Here is a 17,206-nt window from a genome sequence, read left to right as displayed (position 1 = left end):
TCACTGAAGTTAAAAAAATTTATTTTTTCAATAATTACTTAACAGAATTCAAAAAGTAAGGTGTCAAATTAAAGATATTACTATTTTTGTTTATAATTGCAATTTTAGTTGCGTTTTAGTACCTTAAAACCAACTTAATTCAAAAAACAAATAAACTTAAATTACTTCAAAAATAAGAAGTCTACAAAAAACCGATTGCATATTTAAATTCTATGGACCATTTTACATCTACTACTTACTAAAAACAATGACTAGCTACTTTAAATAAAAATCCAAAAAGTTAAGAAGCCTTCTTTGGCTTAAATTAATCTGCAACCAAGCCTTTCTAAATTTACTTCCAAAGGAAAAAAGGGGGGGGGGGGCTAATTTGTAGCTAACTTCAAATGTAACTAAATTATTAAGATCTTAACATTCAGCTCAAAAACAAGCATTATATAGTTTATTAATATTTATATATATACATCTATTTTTACTTTTCTACTTATCTTTTTGATATTAGTTTAGAAATTTTTTATAAATATCTAAATGAAATAATTTATTTGTTTTGTTCTTTGATTATAATTAGATAATGGTTTAACTTTTGAAAGCAGTTTTGTAACTTTATCTTTTAATAGTAATATTTGTATCTTTCTAAAAATCCTATTTCTTTATTCTGTTTCCTTATCTTCCATTATACCATGTGTATTCTGTATAGTTTAAACTGGTAAATAAATAATATTTCAGGACTGATCAGAATCTTCAAAAGTAATTTTCTCTGTGTCTGCGAACGTTTCCAAGATTAATACATAAAAATTTGAATAACTTATCATGAATTTTCAACATACTCTCCCTTAATCTGATCAAGAGAATGAGAATAATTAAAGATTAACCATTTAATATTTCTTACTCACTAATTATTCCACAATTAGATATTTCTTACCCTATGGAATTTTACAAACTTCTGTATCTAAAAATTTCTAAAAGATTTCTAGATTATAAAATAGCTCACAAGAATTTTAAAAAAATATTTATTATACATACTTTAGAGGGAGAAATAGTTAAACAATTTTGATTTGATTGTTGTAAAGTGTGAATATCCATGATATTAAATTACTCTTTATTATCTTATTGTTTTGTTCTATACTGTCCTATAATTATAATTGTAAACTTTTTCCACCATGGCTTAGAATCTAATTCATCTGAGCTGTATTCAAACAGATTCTAAACCATTATGGAAAGACATTTCTAGAATGGTTTTACAGAAATTACCCAAATTTAGACAATGAATTACTTTTTTGGCTAAAGTAATTTATCTTTTATTACTTTCTAATCTATATAACCATACTAGAAATTCCTAATATGATATGAAGTGGAGCAACTCTATAGCTAGGGTGGTCAGGTTTGTCAAACAACATACATCAAAAAAGGTCAAATGCAACTTACTTTTTTTTATAGTAGGATTTCAAAGAAGGAAACATTATTGGTTCTACCAATAAGATTCTTTTAATTTAATTAAAAAACTTTTTAATGCTGCGCTATTTATTGGTATAACCACAGTGTGTAATTTTGATAGAACAATAGTATTGACAAAAATTAATAATCAATATCTTTTAATCTTCATCGTCTTTGGGCATTTTATTTTTTTAAAAGTATTAGTAGTTTTCAACAAAATACCCCATAAAATTTTATTTTTCAATAGCATATAATTTTGGAAGAATTAATGAACTAATAATAAATTGCAAGGTCATTATTCTAACTAAATAACTTTAAATTCTGCTAGCTCCCAAATGGCTGGCAGCACACACATCATTAGAACTGTAATTCAAAGATCTAAAAGTACAAAAAATAGTTAGGAACTGAAAATTCACAGGAATGGTATTGCAAACAAAAATGCACAAAAATATTTTAATTTGTCAATTAATATTTCCAAAATAATTTTTTATGAAAAATAGGATTTTGGGGTTGAAAAATTAAAAATATTGTATTTCATATACAAAATTCCCCAAGTCAATAAAGAAAATAAGATATGGATTATTAATTTGTGTCAATAATAAGTGGGTATTGAATATTAAGTTATATCAATGGTAAATGGGATAAATCAAGCAATACTTTTCTTGCATTAAAAAAAAACACACTGTATTAATTATAATTTAACATGTAAGGTTAAATTTAGTAATAAGTATCCAAATCCACTTTTATTTCTATTAAATATATGAAATATTTTTTTTCTAATTTCATGATCATCATAAATTAAAAGAAAGATTTGAATACTTATTAAAAATATTATGATTTGATATCTGTACAAAGCAAGCCTGCACTAATTTTTTATATTTCTTGAAATTTAAAAATTAATTTTTATCATTTATAAAATATTTTATCCTTAGAGATTTTTAAACTAATTTTGAAGAAAAAATCTTTATATTTTCCAAAAAAGATTTATTATTATCTAAAAAGTCCAACAAGTTATATTCTAGAGAAAAAACTGGATCCTTTCTAAGTTTGTGAGGCATGCTTTACCGACCCGGAACTGATTAATTTAAGATTGAAGGATAATGATTTGGCCACAGTTAGTAATTTAGGAATTATTAATTGTTCTGTTTATAAATATTTTTTGAATATATAGTTATTTGCATTCAAGAGTTGCTTTTCTTTTATTACAAATATATTCACAAAACCTTTCAACATTTATAATAATACATATATAAAAGAAACAGGATGTCTGTGTGTGTGTGTCTGTTTGTGTGTAATAAATTATCATAAATCTGCTTGTAAACCGTTGTGGTCCAGGGAAGGTTTATAACTATTTTAAGAGAGGGTACCACCATCACCCAAAGATAAATCACCATTAGAATTTTTTTTCTTTTTTAGATTAAAATTGAAAACGGGCTGCAAAAGAAAATCCCCCTTCCCTTAAGTGCCTACATAGGCCTCAAGGGGCGTTCCCATTATTTGTTTGAAGCTGAAGCTTAATAAATCCTAATTGGTTGTACTTTTTAGGAGAGCTTTACAAATGTCTTGTAGTTGTTTTAGGATACCTTTCTGACCTCACCAACCCTCCCCTGAAGCATATATAGATTATTATATAAAAGTAACAGGATGTCACTGAGTCTCTGCATGTGTCTGTCTGTAAGTACTAAAGGAAATTCGCTATCTGCTGTTTGTTTGTTCTAAAACTTTTTATTATTGTTGACCTCACAAAACCAAAACACATTCCTTCATTTTTGACTAAATAAAAGTGCTCTCTATGCCTCCTGAAGCAAAAGTAATTCTCATTGCAAAATTCAGGTTAAAAAGGAATATAGAAAATTTGAGCAATCATTATCAAATTATCATATAAACTATGTTTTTACTATCTTTTGTAGTTTCTGAAATAGGATGAAGGGGGTGGGGGAACTTAATTTCTCCCACTCATTTGCCAGTTTAAGAACTTTTGGTCTTTAAGAGTTAATTTACCTTAGGGAAAAGATAGATATAACATTCCAGGAAAAACATAAATAGTATCCAAGATAACAAAAGAAATATCTAACTAAGGATATATCCAATAGAGAAATATCTAGCTAAGTATATGTAGTATGGAGTCCCCATACTAAAGTCAACCTACCCACTAATTATTTTAAAAAAGGCCCTAAAAACGAAAATCTAAACAGCCTTTATTTGATATAATTCTTAATTAAAAATCACACAACCTTTACAAAACTAATATCATTGTACTTGGAACAATAGTACATTTGTCTGTCTGTAGCACATTATCTTGTTAGCTGCTGAACCAATATGGCTTTTCTTTACATCTTAAAATTTTACAGCTAATTTGGAGGAGGGTACCTCCAACCTTCCATTAAAAATCCCATTTAGATCAAATTTATCCCTCTCCCCCATTTTTTGTTTTAAAAACTAAAATTTAAATTAGAGTGTCGCAGGAAGGAAGGGGACATTGGGCTGTCCTAAAAGTTTTACGATTAAGTTTTGGGATAGACATAGTAAAACAATATTATTATTAAGACAAGAAGCATAATGTATAGTAAAACAATTTGTCGTAATAAAAAATGAACTTTTATAGGGTTTTTTAAAAGTATTAATGATCATTTATTAAGGATTAACTAAAACTATTTTATTAGATTTTTAAAAGTAATTAATAGTTATTTCTCGCATCGTATTATAAACAGCTTTCCGCGGATATAGAATGTACAATTATAAGATTAAAACCAGTTTTTTTAGCCCCGAGGTGCCGAAGACATAGTTTTTTTGTATGGATGAGAACCGGTTCCTATCCACCGGATTCGAATGAATACGAGAATAGTTATTTCTCGTATCGTAAATCATAGCGGAAACAAAGGGGAAAACTAATACAAGCTCAGCTGTGATTGGTTGCTTAGCTAATTCAGCCTTCTGATTGGCTACAGTACACTCGGTATATTGCAAGTTAAACTAAATTTTTTTTTTATGATTTTGACTATAAAAATGGGTATTTTTATTGTAAAAATATAATTAGTTACTGGCAACCTAAATTTATGACTAAAATAAGGTTATGATTTTGTTTCTAGGCCAAGTAGTTTAATTACAAAATTTCTAACATTAGCATTAAGATTCTATCAAAATTTTCATTGTACATAAAATGTCATTTTAAAATTCCTAGAACTTTTTTGTATAGAAGCTGAAGGCTTCAAATTTGGGGCATTGGGTCTACTTGTGGCAGTCTTTCAGCAGTTAAAGCGTGGTATTTCTTGCAGGCTTCCTTTAAACAAAAAAAATCCATGTTACTTTATTATTATTTTTTTACTTTATATGAGAAAATTATCTTCAAAAAAAGATGCCAAATAAATTTTTCTTTAAAACTGGTAAAACATCTGTGGTGACAGATTCTATACAGACTTTATTCCTTTGTTTACAGCAGATATTTCTAAAAGATTTAATTGGTTGTGCGATGTATGTACTTTAAGATCTCGTCAACCTTTAGAACAATTTATGCTTAATATTGGGATTCAGGGCTTTGATTTTATTTATATATCATATTTATTATCTAAGTTTAATAGTATAAAAAGCAGCCAAAATTCAGTAGTAGACGCAGCTTTGCAAATTATTTCTACACATCCCTGCGACTTAAGGCGCAGCTGCCAAATTCTACTTTAAATAAAACACAAAGATAAGAAAATTATTAGTTTTTAACTTTCTGCTGAAGCGATAGCTTACATTTTTGTGGTGATTATTTTGTGTTTTAAAAGGAAAAAGTTTATAATAACGAATTATGATATAACATGCCATCATCTAATAGGTAAAATTGAGGTCTAGACCGCAGGAATAGCTTGCTTTATGTTTTAATTTATAAATACTTTTTATGAAGTTAAATAAGAAGGGCTTTGTTGGTTCTCTTACGGGTTCTAAATAAACTAAAAAATGCTCAAAAATTGACAAAATTTGTGATATAGTAGATGTTTATTTGTTAGTGTATAACCTGCTATAACAGAAATAGGATGTTAATCTGTCTGTGTGAAGCAAACCTTAACTGTGAAGCTCCTTATAATTATAATAAGGAGATATTGTCCCAGGAAGAAAATTACCCACATCCCCCCCCCCCCTATTCAAGTTACTCTAGCAATCTCTAGAGGCGAGGATCAGGATCCTAGTAAATACATTGTAATTATTCATGGGTGTATTTAGTTTTTTAATTATAGAGAAACTTTGCTACTTAGCAGAACGGGGCGTTGATTTTATCTTTTGTGGTTAGGTAAGTGTTAAGATTATACATTTTCATAGGTTGCGCAGCTACTCGTTTAACTTGTCTATCTTGAAGATTCCCCTCTAACATAACTTGATCTCCAAATTATCTGTAACAAAACTACCTATTTTTATAGATACCAAAGCTGCTTTATATCTCAGTTATATCTCTCATGTTTTTCCAAATACCTTTGTCTCAATGTTAGTGCAGCCGCTATAGACATTTATTAATCTTCTCATTACTATTTAACTCTGACAACAAAAACTTGTATAAAACAATGATGACAAAACCTATGAAAACAAAGTATCTGAGTTTCTAATGCTCTTCCTCTGGTACTGAAGGGGCCTCTAGGAACACTTTCTAGGCAATTTCATTTGGAAAGGTGAAGGTACCCTATCCCAAAATAGTTATAAACTTTCCCTAGACCTATAAGAAGCTTAGATGTACGGGAGACCCATATTTGTTCAGCGGGTAACAAGATCCTTTGCTAGAGACAGACATATCCTGTCACTTTCACAACAGAAAGGGTTATTTTGTGCATCATCCATGACGATGTACATCAATTTATCGGCAATTGTCCCATCCCATTAGATCTCTTCTGACAATAAAAATTAAAATATATTATCTCTTTTTATTTTGTAGGTATTGAGTATCTTTGTTCCTAACAATTACTTTATCCTTTGTGTACAGGTAAAAAGTAAATTATAGTTATTCCCCTTTTATACAGCAGCTACTTAATAAGTAATGTATGTCTGTTTGTCCCTCTTTTTCTTTCTTCCTTTTCAAATCGTTATCTCTCCTTTCCTTCTTCATATTTATGTCTTTTTTCTGTTAATAATTTGCTGCTGATTGATAGAATTAACCTTGTTTATAGTAGAACAGTCACTTTATGATTCAATCAAATGATTAGATATTGAATTATTTTTGCCCTAAAATCTGTAGTGAAGAACTGAACAACCAAATATTATGGATTTCTATAATTTCTTGTAAATTTTTTTCCTAACCATTGTGTTTCTAACATGCAACTCTTTTTTAATCCAACTTCATAAATGAGTCTTTGCTATAGATGTCGTCATCCTAAGATTTATATTTTATGATTAGTTTTGTCTTTATCATGAGAAATATAATTTTGATTATAATATAACACAAAAATACTTTTGATAGACAACAAGTCAAGAACAAACCTTGCTATTTTACATAATTGGATAATAAATATTCCTTCAATTTTAGGCAACTCTGTTGATAAAAGTAATAAAGGTTTACAAAACCAGTGACATTGCAACAAGTATAAAAACTAGAAGTATAAATACTATAGTTTAAGTAGCTACCACAACAACAGCTGCTAATACTCCTTCCAATCCTTCCAAGAATTAACAAGATAGCTGTATGTGTGGTTAAGGTGAGTCATTCTATAATATCACAACTTAATATTTTTCAAAAAGAGAAATTATCTATGTCTGACAGCAACACTATAAGCTGTAATTTATTTCTACTTTATAGGGAAGCTTCTTATACTTCTTGGAAAGAACTATATCTACTATGGGGAAAAGCATATCAATATAGAAAAAATTAAAACAATATAAAAAAAATCAAAGATTTTCAAAAATCAATTAAATAGTTTTATTAAAGATTTCAGTGTTAATTACAGAGAAAGGTTAGAATTGCTTTTTTTTCATATAATCTTAAAATTATTATTTAGAAATGGAGGAATTAGGTAATGAAACTGAAATGGATGAAAACACAGGTTGTGCAGGTCCCTCTAGTGATACTAAAAAGGTATGTTTTCTGCATTTCTATATTGTATTCTGCATATATTTAACAAAACAAGTTGTAAGAAGACACAATATCCCAAAATACCAATACCTAGTAAAGACATTCTAAATCACAACTGCATAATGTAATATAGATTTTAAGATCCAGGTATGATTCTTCAGGCCCTTATCCTTATTGTCTACAGGAAAATTTGTATGTCTCTTCATTTTTAAACTTAAATGTGTCCTGCATATTTAAATTTTGTGAAAATCTCATGCAATTTCCATGATGCTATATTCATTAAATATTCTATGACTAAGAAAAAAGGCCTGAAAACTTTACATATGATACATTTAGAATGAAGTTGATATGGGGTCTACAAATCCTTCCATGTGTACAATTTCATGTAGACTACAATTTGGAGTTTTCCCTCTAAAATCTCAAGATTCTCAATCATCAAATTTGGCTGAAGATTTTAGTAAAAGGAGTATAAACTTTCAAGGTCCTGCAGGAGAATATCAAAGAATTCTAGCCAAGGAAAAGATTAAAGAGATAAAAGAGAAAGTAGCTGATTATTATTGTGATCCAGAATGTAAAGTTATAGCTATTCCAAATCATTATGTAGTACCTAAGAAACCAACTGTGTTAGGTAAAGAAGGAAGAAAAAATCAAGATGATCAAATTTTGGACAAACATTGTGAAGAACTCTTACATGATCACATTGTTAATGCTGCTAGAAAATCAAAGACTGAATATTTTGTGATGTTAGGATTTCAATCTGGAGATTGCATTCAACAACTAGTTAATAAGGGAAAAGACACCAGAGGAAAAGATAAAACTGCAGATTTTAATGAACATGAAAAAAGAATAAAGGCATTGTTAGACATTGAAGATATTCCCAAGAAAAAACTTGATTTATGCATAGAGGAACATTTAAAATGGAGAGAAAACAAGCTTGAATTAAAAGATTCAACGAGCTGGCTGTTTAAAAAGGAATGTTTTATAAATAAATCAAGTTAATCTGAAGTTGGATATTAATATTATTTACCTTTTCATAAATATCTATAGTTTTGATAATTTTTTAAAATATAAAACATTTGATATTACAGGTGCTTAAACAGCAAGGAGGCAATAAGAAAAACAAAATTGAAAACACATTCTTGTATAAGTATCCTACCAGCAATCTAGAGAAATTTTATACCTATCAATACTTTATCTACAGACTTCAAGAAACAAAAACAGAATGGGATTCTCTTATCATTGTTCCAGAACACAGTGCTATTATAAATATAGAGGTAAAACTTGGACCAGAAGATAGTGGTGACAAACTTAAACTACTGGAAAATGCTTCAAAACAAACAAAACAGCACTTTTCTTTCATGCAGAAATTATTTGGAGGTATAATTTCAAATGATTGGGTGTTTGTCAGAGCTGCATGTGTTCCACATTTGACTATTGATGAAGAAACCAAAGTTCCCTGTGTCAACTGTCAGCAATTCATTCTACAAGATGTTAATGATGCAAAAACTTGGTTGAAGGAGATATTTGAACACAAGCTTGTTTCATCTGTTAATAATGATCGGACAGTATATGAAAATCTTGTTGCTGAACTGATATATTATATTTCAATAAAGGAGTCCAGTAAATTTGACAAACTATTATCAGATCCATTAACAATTAGTGAAGAAACTGAAAAATCTTTAACAGGAAAAACTGATGGAATATCAGGAGAAAGTTCTATTCATAAAAATATGCTAACTGATGAACAACTAGCATTAACAGAAAAGGCTGAAAGAATATCAGGCGAAGGCTCTATTCCTAAAAATATGCTAACTGATGAACAACTAGCATTAACAGGAAAGACTGTTGGACTTCCACAAGATGGTAATGTTCCTAGGAATATGTTAACTGATGAACAATCAAAATTACCAGAAAAGATTGAAGAGCTATCAAAAGAGAGTAATGTTCCTGTATACATGCTCAACAATGAACAGCTGCAAGCAGTACACTCACCAGCTAAATTCCTTATCATAGATGGTGATTATGGTACTGGTAAAACATATGTACTTAAGGAAAGAGCTAAAAAATGTGCAAAAGATCATAGTAAACAACAATTACTTTACATTGATATGACAACACTTTTACCTGATTCACAAAATTATAAAAGAGCTGAATCTTCTGTCATGGACAATATAGCTGTAAAAGATTTTGACTCTTATCCTAATTTCAAAGTTATTACTATTAAATATTTAGGGATTAGTGATGAAAACCCTAAAGAATCTGATGTAATAAATCCATTAAACAGTTTTTTAAGAGATAATCACTGTGATCATTTATTCATTGATGAAATGATAATTGGAGAAATTGTTTTTCCTGACTCTATACAGACAATTTATGTTAACTTAAAAGTATTAGATGGACGCAGTTTAAATATGAGCTCATGCTTCAGAAGTGATAAAGCTATGTGGTTAGAAACTATGAAAGTGAAACATAATGCTGTACATGTTAATCTCACAAAAAATATGAGAAATAGTCAGCTAATTGTTAACCTAGTCAAAGCTTTAACACAAGAATCCACTCAACAAATATCTTGTTCTCCTGATACTAATGTCATGGGTAACCATAATTTTTATTACAGAAATGTGTATGACATTGATCCTAGTTTATTAGTTGTTGCTGCTGTAAACAAATATTTCATACATAAACCCAAAGAAAGTGTTGTTGTATTATCAGAAAGAAGATACTGTAGTAAAGTATTTGAATTGTTACACAAACAATTTTTCTCAACTTCATCAGTTGTCACAGATTTTAAATCATACATTGAAGAACCTGAAGGAATATTGGTAACAAGTATAGAGAATTTCCAGGGTGCACAAGCAAGGAATATTATCATATGTGATAGAGAGTTATATTCCAATACCATACACCAACATATGAGGAATATATTACTTAGAACCATGTCCTTTGCAATTATTGTCTTGTATAAAGAAAATAATAAACTAAATAATTCTGGAGCAATTGAAGATAAAAACCTACATGAATTTATTTATCCTGAAGGAAAAGCTCCAGAATGTCATCACTATCTTAATGAAGATAAACATGATATTAGTGCCTTAACTAAGGCAATATTAGATAAATACAAATTATTAGACCAGGATGAGAGTATTTTGATTCTACAATACTCAAGAATTTTTATAGATATTATCAGAGACGCAAATACAAAGGAGTTTCTTAGTTTATCTCAATACGAAAGAAAGTATAGAGTTAGAGAGAAAATTAAATCAGAAAATACAGAGCTATATGAAGATGTAAAGAGAAATATAGATAGAAATTATGCTGATATATCTTGGAGTTACTATGACCTTAGATACTACACAAAGAAAGATCTAGTAAACAAGCCAAGACATATCAATTATATCACTATTGATCATTATTTTTTTGAAAAAAAAGATTTAAGTGAATTCAAGAATATCATTGTATTTGCTGATGAAAATATATTTGCAACTTGGGGAGATGATTGGTCACTAAATTATTTAGATAATGAGACAAGCATAAGTGTTGAGAAGAGTAATATTGTAAGAAATAAGTATGATACATTTTTAAGAGATACAATTATGATATCCCAACCAAAGTTTGCAATAGTTGTTCATGATGGCAATTTAGAAACATTCAGTCTTAAAGGAGCTCTAAATCTAATTGAGGATGATACTTTACATGAACACATACCTTTAACAAACCTCTCAAATCAATAAAAAGCACATAGTGTAGTGTTTCATGTTTATTTATCCTTTATTGTAAGTATTAGTATGCCATATTTTTAACAATAATGTTTAAATACATTTAGTTTAGTATACAAATAATGATTAATGTAAGTCTTTTTTTTATTCAATTTTGATGCATCTACTCTATAATTTATCTTCTAAGTAAGATTTCAGAATGACAGTATAAAGTTCTTTATCCTATAACTTAAAAGTAGTAACCTTTTTTGTTTGAAGTTAAGATCTTGGGAAATGCTGGTTCAAATTTGTTTTTGTTTTCAGGGAACCTTTATGAATGTCTTTGGGTTGTTTTGAGCTATTTTCCTATCCTCCTTCGCCCTCTATTGTAGATTATGAAAAAACAGCTAGACACTCTACAAGAGTAAATGTTCATTTATCCTACCATTTCAGAGATTAACTTTACGGATGCTGGCATCCTTGTTCAGTTTAATTTTTTAAAGATGCTTTTAAGTTTATGATTTATTTGTTGTAACATTATTTACTGTTGAAAAGACAGCCAGATGTGCAAACAAGGATGACAACATCCATAAAAGCAAAAATCTTAAAGAAGAAGTAAGGACAAACAAACAATATAAGAACTTGATAAGCAGAAAATTATTTTCTAAGTTTGAACAAAATCGTACGTAAATTTGTTGCAAAGTTGAGTAAATATAGGATGCAGTAGAATAAAGATGCCTCACTTATAATACTGTTCCTTGATGGACGTATGGACTTTCTGGTAATGATAATCCAGTTGCTACGCCTTCTAAAATGTACCATGTAACTATAAAGGAATAATCATGCAAAGTTTGAAATTGATATTGAAATTGATAGAATAATTCTAATTTTAATGTTCATATGATAGTTAAATTGTTGTCTAAAAAGGTTTAAAATCAGCATGTTTACATGGACTTACTATTAACGATTATAGCGTTGCTACGCTTTCTACATTGTGTACCTGACTATCATAGCAATCACCATGTAAAGTTAGTAAAGTAGAGATTAATAGGGAATAAGTTCATACTCCTAAAGATGGTTTAATATTAAATGCAAAGTTACTCAACAACTGTTCCGTTTGTCTCATAATTGAGTTTTTATTTTTATGGAATTTATCATAATTTTAAAAATTCTTTTGAAGAACTAAATTCTAAATTTGTGTAAACCTTAAAAATACACCACAAACAAGAGGTAAAACCTAAAATATAAGGTAGTGCAAGGATGACAACGTCCATAATTCGTGAAATAATATCATCTAGATAATCAAGTTATTAAGAACAGACAAACAAATGGACAGACATTGTATATATCTTGTAGATTCTCTATAATCATGGAAATATCATAGAATAATCTATGAAGCTAATTTCATGCTTCAGCCTAGAAAATCATATTTCCAAGGGATAAGACAATGGCCAATACATTGATGTTCAATCCCAATGATGATACACAAATTTACCCCTTCTGTAGATTACAATTAGTGGCTGAAACGTTTGGGCACTTTACTTAATGTACCAACCAATCAAAGTTAAATAATAGTCTCTGAAATTGTTGAGCCAACAAATAAAAAATGTTATTATAAAACTTTGGGGACTAGTTTAATAACAGCCCAATGTCCACTCCTTACCTGTTTTTTAACTCTTATTTTGTACACTAATTTATGGCCGATTGTCTTATCTCTTTAGATCTCTGAGTTAAAAGAGACATTAATATAATATGAGAAAAGCAGCAAAAAAAAGGCTAACATAGACTAATTAAAAACGTGGCGGGTATTGTGAATAAATCTATGAAATTAGGTTTACCTTGGTATTGTGATATTTAGTGCCTGTTTCCCTGATGTAATGAATGATTTCTGGATTCATCCTGACGTCAATTATACTCTACATACTGCAGACATCCTTTGTATACTTGTGGCTGGCAGGCAGTTGTGTTTGTGTTGTCTTGTGAGCAGGTCTTACCTCCACGGGATCATTGCAGCCCAAGCCATAGAGCTAGGCTGCTGACATAACTCATTTTGAATTGCTACCTACCTAATAGATTATAATCTTATTTTAATCAATTATATTATAATAAAACTATTTACTTAATTGAAAAGTGTGTGTTAATATTGCGAAGCTATTCTAGAATAATGTCCGTCTATTAAAGTCTGATAATAGTTCAGTATTACAGATAAATTTGCACTAATATTGAAATAAAATACATTTTATAAAATTGTTAGCCCACGAGAAGCCAATATTTCAATAACTGTGGAAACTACCTATATTAAGATATGATAAATAACTATTAACTTTCATGGTGCATGGGCACCTACACCCTCCCAAGAGAAATATTCCCCCACCCCCAACTTTTTAAAAAAAACTTCCTTTTTTTCAGATCAAGATACCCTTAAGCTCCCCCTGGGAGCCTCTAGGGTTGTAGCCCCTAGTTGAATATAAAGATTTTCTGAGTATATTTTTTTTAGAAATGAAGAAAAGAACAAAGAATTGGATACAGAAAAAGACCAACAACAAAATACTGCGTAAATATCCGTCGTAATCTCTAAAACGGCTGGACCGATGGGTCTTCTCTGTTTCAAGTATAGATTGTTAACTATATAGATATACATTCACACATTCTACTTTAGTATATTGACGTCCAATTACTGCATACAGCACTTTGAAATTATATTCTAATACTTATTAATATATTCACGCAGGCCCTAGGACAAACGCAGGAGTCCCAAACGTCGGAGTGGACACTTAACCTAACCTAACCTATTTTAAACCATATTTTAGGTTTTCTAAATGCCTAACCCCTGCGTGGGGCGTATTTGTATATTCATATCTTAACCTAACCTAACCTTTATAGAAATACTTACTTAAATTAATATTTTAACACTCTTGCGTTTGTCCACTCCGACATTTGGGACTCCTGTGTTTGTCCTGGAACCTTCATGCAGCCTTGCATTTTCACATTACAGCCTTTTTGGAGACCACCGTTTTAAAGGTCCTCAGGGATCCAATTGGATAAGACAATGGCTGATAAACTAATGTACATCCCAAATGATGATACCCAAAATCAACCCTTCGATAGATTATTATTTGTGATTGAAACTATGAAAGTTCCTAGATGCTAGGGGCGCAACAGCTAGTTATTATCTAAAGGTATAAGACAATGACCGTTAAACTATTGTACAGTTCCAATGATGATACTCAAAATCAACCCTTCTGTAGATTAAAATTTGTGGTTGAAACTTTTAAAGTCTCTAGTTGCTAGGGGCGCAACTGCTATTCATTATCTAAAAGGATAAGACAATGGCTGTTAAACTAATGTAGAATTCCAATGATGATACACAAAATAACTCCATATGAAGATTACATTTAGTGGTTGTAACATGTGGACACTCAACCAATCAAAATTCAATTAAAATCCCAAAAAGTTGTTAAAATCATCGTGTATAGTCCATTTCGTGGCAACACTTCTTCGGGGGCGCTTTGTCGTATTTTAAAGGCTTTTGATAGGTTGTTTTAGGTTATATTGGGTAAGGCGATTGCCATGCAGGGTTAGAGCCCCCTTAGGGGCTAGCAATAGGAGAAAAGCTACTGTGAAACTACAAAGAAACGCCCATTAAGAGGCGTTGCCACGAAAGTGACTATACCCAAAACATCATTACAAAACTTGGATCTACTGCAGTTCACGGTAAAATAATGCTGGTAAGCAATATTTCCAAAAATCTATGAATTTTAAAGGCTGCTAGCTGCCAAACGGCTAAACGTACAGATCATACCCGCACACCATTTTAAGCAGCATAAGAAGGCCTACAAATAATCTGGAATAGCCAAGAACCAATTATGCACAGGGAAAGCTTCACTAAAGAAAAAAACGCGTAAAATAGGTCTTTTTCGCGCATTTCTCTGCACTGCGAGATAATTATGCATTATTGATTTATGGCTATTTCAGATTACTTTTAGGCTTTCTTATGCCGCTTAAAACAGTGTGCAGGCATAATCTGTACGTTCAGCCGTTTGGCAGCTAGCAACCTTTAAAATTCATAGATTTTTGAAAATATTGCTTACCAGCAATATTTTACCGTGAACTGCAGTAGATCCCAAAACTTTGTGTAAATATGAGCTCAATGTCCCCTCCCATCCTACTAAAAGAAATAGGGGTATATGCCTCTTTTTATTAGCATACTAAAATTTAAAATGAAATAAATATTATAAAGCTGGTGTTAATTTTTATTATTTTCTTTGTAAACTGGTGAGTTTAGATTTTTAGGAACGGATATGGCAACTCAAGGTTAACTTTTTAGCCTCCAAATTTTCTCATTAATTTTCATACTTTAATGATTAATCATGGAGAGTTTTGATTCAACGATTATAAAGCTGCAACTTTTCTAAATCGTACCCAAATACTAGGGATAACCATGCAAAGTTTGAAAGTCATGTTAAAATTGTTATATTGAATTCATACTTGACATGGTGATTCCTGTAATAGTTAAGTAAACACTTTCTATGTTTTACAAATGATTTGGCATAGTTATTGACAATTTTAAGTGGTATCTATTCAGGGATCTAAAGGGATAAGACAATGGGCGAAAAATTTATATAAATACCCAATGATGATGCACAAAATTCCCCTTCTGCAGATTAAAATTAGTGGTTGAAACTTTTGAACACTCAACTTATAAAGTCAACCAACTAAAATTCAATTAAAGTCCCCAAAGTTGTTAAGCTAACAAATAAGAAACGCTTTTATAAAACTTAAGGGCTAGTGTAATAAATAGCCCAGTGTCCCCTCCCTTTATGATAGGTATTGGTTCATTCAAAATCTTAAGCGTAGCAACTCTTTATATAAAAAAGGTTTGTTTGTTTGTGTGTCTGTCTGTAACTTAATGTATGTAGTGAAGCTTTGGAAATGTCAGATAAATCTTTTTTTTTGGGGAGGGGTGGGAGGTGGACATATGATCGATAATGATGATGATACAGAGGCAAGATGGGTTGAACACTTTAGCTCACTTTTAAACAGACAAGCACCTACAAACCCTGCTGACATACCTCCAGCTGAAACAAACCTGGATATAAACTGCAATGCCCCAACTATAGAGGAGATCAAATCTGCAATCAAAAGCTTGAAAGACAATAAGGCTGCTGGCCCTGATGATATAACAGCTGAAGTCTTAAAGGCTGATGTAAATCTATCTGCTGAAATTCTCCATCCTTTAATCTACAAAATCTGGACAAAAGAAACATTTCCAGATGACTGGAAGAATGGATTTATTACCATTCTTGCAAAAAAAGGAGATCTCACTCTTTGCGACAGCTATAGAGGAATCATGCTGCTGTCTATTCCTGGAAAAGTATTAAGTAGAGTTATTTTAAACAGAATTAGAAATACTGTAGATAAATTACTCAGAAATAATCAAGCTGGCTTCAGATCAAATAAATCATGCACAGATCAAATATCCACGCTCAGAATTATCCTGGAGCAGTCAGCTGAATTTAACTCCTCAACATATATTAACTTTATTGACTACTCCAAAGCATTTGACTCCATTGACAGAGAATCACTCTGGAAGATTATGGCTCATTATGGAATACCTACAAAAATCATAAACCTTATCAAAAAAATGTATGAAGACTCTGATGGACAAATCCTCTTTAAGGGGAAGCTAAGCAAATTCTTTCAAATATTGACTGGTGTACGACAAGGTTGTCTACTTTCACCTTTCTTATTTTTACTTATAATTGACTGGATCATGAAAAACAGTGTAAATGGAAAAACTGGTATCCAGTGGACTAGAACAAACAAATTAGAAGATCTTGACTTTGCAGATGATATAGCCTTACTCTCCCACACTCATGCTTATATTCAAGAAAAAACCTCAAAAATTGCTGAAAAATCCGCACAAGTAGGATTGAATATCAATGTTGCCAAGACCAAAATCATGAAATTAAATACAAAATGCAACAGAGTTGTTAAAATAGGAAATGAACCTATAGAAGAAGTCGACAAGTTTACATACCTTGGA

The 17,206-nt window shown here is 30.4% G+C and overlaps 2 protein-coding genes across 2 annotated transcripts in view; one reads left to right on the top strand and one right to left on the bottom strand.

Annotated features, from left to right (window-relative positions):
• LOC145331448 (uncharacterized) overlaps positions 1-808 on the top strand; it is a 29,786-nt gene extending 28,978 nt beyond the window's left edge. Inside the window, exon 29 of the mRNA XM_080176096.1 lies at positions 724-808. The gene's annotated coding sequence lies outside the window, so the exon portion shown is untranslated. The remainder of the gene's footprint in view (positions 1-723) is intronic.
• The window catches only part of LOC145332434 (uncharacterized), a 444,908-nt gene that overhangs the window by 298,694 nt on the left and 129,008 nt on the right, over positions 1-17,206 (bottom strand). The window lies entirely within an intron of this gene.

This window comes from Acartia tonsa, chromosome 11, assembly GCF_053477335.1.
Source record: "Acartia tonsa isolate MP-2025a chromosome 11, ASM5347733v1, whole genome shotgun sequence".
Lineage (NCBI taxonomy): Eukaryota > Metazoa > Arthropoda > Copepoda > Calanoida > Acartiidae > Acartia > Acartia tonsa.
The sequence above is the reverse complement of the archived record's forward strand: the minus strand, read 5'-3'. Positions and strand labels throughout refer to the sequence as shown.